The sequence below is a fragment of the Panthera uncia genome, chromosome D1, assembly GCF_023721935.1.
Source record: "Panthera uncia isolate 11264 chromosome D1, Puncia_PCG_1.0, whole genome shotgun sequence".
In the NCBI taxonomy this organism is placed as follows: domain Eukaryota; kingdom Metazoa; phylum Chordata; class Mammalia; order Carnivora; family Felidae; genus Panthera; species Panthera uncia.
In genome coordinates this window covers 55,785,789-55,791,130 of record NC_064808.1, presented here as the reverse complement: position 1 = coordinate 55,791,130, position 5,342 = coordinate 55,785,789, and positions in this window count along the sequence as shown.

The window sequence follows — 5,342 nt, the reverse complement described above, 5'->3', positions numbered from 1 at the left end:
AGGGGGACTCTCTGAGAGGAAAAAAGATAAAAAAAAAAAAAAAGATCAAAAGCAACACAGACTAGAAAGGACCAGAGAACACCACCAGAAACTCCAACTCTACAAGCAACATAATGGCAATAAATTCATATCTTTCAGTACTCACTCTAAACGTCAATGGACTAACAGCTCCAATCAAAAGACATAGGGTAACAGAATGGATAAGAAAACAAGATCCATCTATATGCTGTTTATAAGAGACCCACTTTAGACCTAAAGACACCTTCAGATTGAAAGTAAGGGGACGGAGAACCATCTATTATGCTAATGGTCGACAAAAGAAAGCTGTAGTAGCCATACTTGTATCCTTGATACTTTTATCAGACAATCTAGACTTTAAAATAAAGACTGTAACAAGAGATGAAGAAGGGCATTATATCATAATTAAGGGGTCTATTCACCAAGAAGACCTAACAAGTGTAAATATTTATGTTCCAAATGTGGAAGCACCCAAATATATAAATCAATTAATCACAAACATAAAGAAACTCATTCATAATAATACCATAATAGTAGGGGACTTCAACACCCCACTTACAGCAATGGACAGATCATCTAAACAGAAAATCAACAAAGAAACAACGGCTTTGAATGACACACTGGACTGGATGGACTTAACAGATGTATTCAGAACATTCCATCCTAAAGCAGCAGAATATACATTCTTCTCCAGTACACATGGAACGTTCTCCAGAATAGATCACATAATGGCACACAAATTAGCCCTCGACAAGTACAAAAAGACTGAGATCATACCGTGCATATTTTCAGACCACAATGCTATGAAACTTGAAATCACCCACAAGAAAAAATGTGGAAAGGTAACAAATACTTGGAGACTGAAGAACATCCTACTAAAGAATGAATAGGCTAACCAAGCAGTTAAAGAGGAAATTAAAAACTACATGGAAGCTGATGTAAATAACACCACAGCCCAAAACCTCTGGGACGCAGCAAAGGCAGTCCTAAGAGAGAAGTATATAGCAATCCATGCCTTCCTAAAGAAGGAAGAAAGGTCTCAGATATACAACCTAAACTTAACACCTTAAAGCTTGGAGCTGGAAAGTAAAGAGCTGGAAAAAGGACAGCAAATAAAACCCAAAAGCAGAAGGCAGGAAATAATAAAGATTAGAGCAGAAATCAATGCTATCAGGGGGAAAAAAAAAAAACAAAAAACAAAAGAGATCAATGAAACCAGAAGCTGGTTCTTTGAAAGAATTAACAAAATTGATAAACCCCTAGACAGTTTGATCAAAAATAAAAAGGGAAGGACCCAAATAAATAAAATCAAGAATGAAAGAGGAGAGATGACAACCAATACAGCAGAAATACAAATAAGAGGAGAATATTATGAGCAATTATACACCAATAAAATGGGCAATATGGAAGAAATGGACAAATTCCTAGAAACCTTTAAACTACCAAAACTGAAACAGGAAGAAATAGAAAATTTGAACAGACCCATAACCAGTAAAGAAATCGAATTAGTAATCAAAAATCTCCTAAAAAACAAGAGTCCAGGGCCAGATGGATTTCCAGGGATTCTACCAAACATTTAAAGAAGAGTTAACATCTATTCTCTTGAAGCTGTTCCAAAAAATAGAAATGCAAGGAAAACTTCCAAGTTCGGTCTATGAAGCCAGTATTACCTTGATTCCAAAACCAGACAAAGACCCCACTAAAAAGGAGAACTACAGACCAATTTCCCTGATGAACATGGATGCAAAAATCCTCAACAAGATATTAGCCAATTGGATCCAACAGTACATTAAAAAAATTATTCACCACGACCAAGTGGGATTTATACCTGGGATGCAGGGCTGGTTCAATGTCCACAAAACAATCAATGTGATTCACCACAACAATAAAAGAAACAAGAACCACATGATCGACTCAATAGATGTAGAGAAAGCATCTGACAAAATAGGGTTTTGATAAAAACCCTTAAGTAGGGATAGAAGGACCATACCTTGAGATCATAAAAGCCATATATGAAAGACCCAATGTTAATATCATCCTCAGCGGGGAAAAACTGAGAGCTTTCCCCCTAAGGTCAGGAACAAGACAGGGATGTCCATTCTCGCCACGGTTATTCAACATAGTATTGCAAGTCTTAGCCTCAGCAATCAGACAACACAAAGAAATAAAAGGCATCCAAATAGGCCAGGAGGAGGTCAAACTTTCATTCTTTGCAGATGACATGATACTCTATATGGAAACCCAAAAGATTCCACCAAAAAACTTCTAGAACTGATCCATGAATTCAGCAAAGTTGCAGGATATAAAATCAATGCACAGAAATCGGTTGCATTCCTATACACCAACAATGAGGCAACAGAAAGAGAAACCAATGAATCAATCCCATTTATAACTGCACCAAAACCCATAAAATACCTAGGAATAAATCTAACCAAAGGGGTGAAAAATCTATACAATGAAAACTATATGGGAAAAGTATCCCATGTGCTGGTAGTTGCTGGTAGCAACTACGTGGATGGAACTAGAGGGTATTTTGCTAAAGCAAAATTAGTCAGAGAAAGACAAATATCATATGACTTCACTCATTATCAGGACTTTAAGATACAAAACAGATGAACATAAGGGAACGGGAAGCAAAACTAGTATAAAAACAGGGAGGGTGACAAAACATAAGAGACTCTTAAATATAGAGAACAAACAGAGGGTTGCTGGAGGGGTTGTGGGTATACATTTCCAGCTATAAAAGGGGTATAAAAGAGGTATACATTTCCAGCTATAAAATAAGTCACAGGATGTAAAGTACAGCATAGGGAATATAGTTAATATTATAATAACATTGTATGGGTTCAGATGGTGAGCACTGAGCATTTCAGAATGTACGGAAGCATCGAATTACTATGTTGTACACCTGAAACATAATATTGTATGTCAACCATACTTCAATTTAAAAATAAATAAATAAATTGGGGGAAAAAATAAATGTATTTATGCATTTCAAACTCTCATTCTGAATCAGGGGCCATAGATAACACCAGACTGTGAAAAAGATCCAGGGCACAAAAAAAGGTTATGAATCCTTGCAATTATTCTTAAAGTAGGTGTCGATATCAGAAGTCATCTGAGTTGAGCACATGTACCTTTGGGCTGGGTTGTTAAGAATATTCTATTTCATGAGGCTGTCAGCAGCAACAGGATGGATAAGCCCTACAAAGAATATTGTGATTTAGCAGTATTCTCAGATGGTTTCCATCAGGGAGACAAAGTTTGGGCTAGGGAGAGGAGTGTCTAGCCAGGGGTAAACAGTTGTTGAGAGAAAGGGCTCTCAACTTAGGAGGAACCTGGACCCCCAAAAATACCACTGGTGTGTATTCAAAGGAACTCTGCATTTTCTGCCATTCTATCAGGTTGTTCCGAAGCAAAAAGACTGTTTCTAAAACAAAGATATGTAAAAGCATCAAACATTAAATACATGTTAGCAGTTGAAATTTGCAAATAACATTAGATACCTTTCCCCATTCTCCTCAGTCTTCTATATTTTGGAAGATGCAAGTCCATCCTAGGTGGGTGTGGGGAGTTGACAGCCAGGAGGAAAATGTGATGGGGGTCAGAGTTTCCCAGTGGAAGGGGTGCTGCAGACCTACTCAAGAGGGAGAAGAGCAGCCAAGTGACACTCAAAATGGGCTGGGGTGACCACTGGCTGCTGTAGGTGCTGAAAGCTGGCGAGAGGTGTTCTGCAGCCCCACAAACGCACGCTGAGGCTTGAGCCTGTTCAAGTGATGGAAACTGTCATAAAATACCACAAGTGGGGCAGGGGGTGGGAAGAGGGGCTGACCAAGTGCAACACATGGCCGGGCTGCTAACCCACTTCTTTATTTAGAAAATCATACTGCCTCAAATGGTTTCTGGAGTCAGGGAAAAAAATCCTTAAGAGATCCATGCAGTTTATGAAATCTCAAAGTGGGGTTTATGGGCAGATTGAAGGGATTACAGGACTTGTATCTTCATATTCCTAAGAAGTGTTCTCTATGTGGGGCATGTCCGGGGGTAAGGAGCCTAAATCATTTCAAAAGATACTTTTGATCTTTTGATCCAAAACTTCTTTGACAGGGCCAGATACTTCTGAAAGAAGAAACGAGATTTGTTGGAGGTCACAAGTTAGGATAAAGTTGGAAAACAACCCAGGTTTCTGGTCTCTCTCAACTTGAGGACCTACTTTTCCCCCCTCTCCCCTAAACTCACTCCTCCCTTGGAATAGTGAAAAACTAGAAACAAACATATCTTCTAATAGGGAAATAGTTACAATGTTTATACTCTGGTAGATTATGCAACTATTAAAAATGAGTCTGACCTGGGGTGGCTGGCTGGCTCAAGTGGTAGAGCATAGGATTGGTCTTGAGGTCATGAGTTCAAGCCCCACATTGGGTTTACTTACAAAAATAAAAATAAAAATTTTAAATAACAAAAAAAAATGAGTTTGATCGATATATACTGACAGGGAAAGTGCCTAAGAAATATTAAGTTAAGAAAAACAAAAACAAAAACAAACCCAAGCTACAGGTGGGGGAAGAGAGCAGGAAAAAACAAAAACTGTAGAACATATTTCAACATAATTCAGTTTTTGTAAAAAAACAAAACAAAACAAAGACACGAGTCTGTGATGAAAACAAAAAGGTACACCTGGTATGAGAACTCAAAGGAGTCACTGTGGAGAGGGTTATTCCCTAGGCCCACAAGCCCTGGGACCCTTGTGTCTAACAATAATTCCTTCATTGTAAAAATACAATTATCTAATTATACACTTTCAAAAGCTCCATAGCTGACAGAATAGGACTATCACCTTAAAAAGAAAGTTAAAAAAAAAAAAAAAGAAAAGGAAACTAGAACCTCAGAGAATTACATGACTTACCCAAGGTTTATAAGAGTAAAGAGTATAGAATCCAAGGCTTCAGCTCCCTGTTCAGTGATGTTCCATATTCCCCCCACTGTGTGGCACTATATAGATAGGGCAACATTCCCATAGGAAAATGTGATAAGCGTTAATTTCTTATAAACTGAATATAGTTTTAGGTACTAGGCTCAGCTGGAACTGTATTTTTGTGAGCCAGAGGGACAATATTCCTACAGGTCAAAGGAGTTGGGCAAGTGCTCAGTCTTTTTCCGACTATAGTGGGAAAATACTGGAAAAGATGCCAACTCACAACTCTGGAGCCACACAAACCAGGTTTAAATCCCAGTTCTAATACTAGCTGTGTGACAATTATTCAACTTTTGTGCCTCAGTTTTCTCATCTATAAAATGGGGATAGTAACAGTCCCTACTTCTTG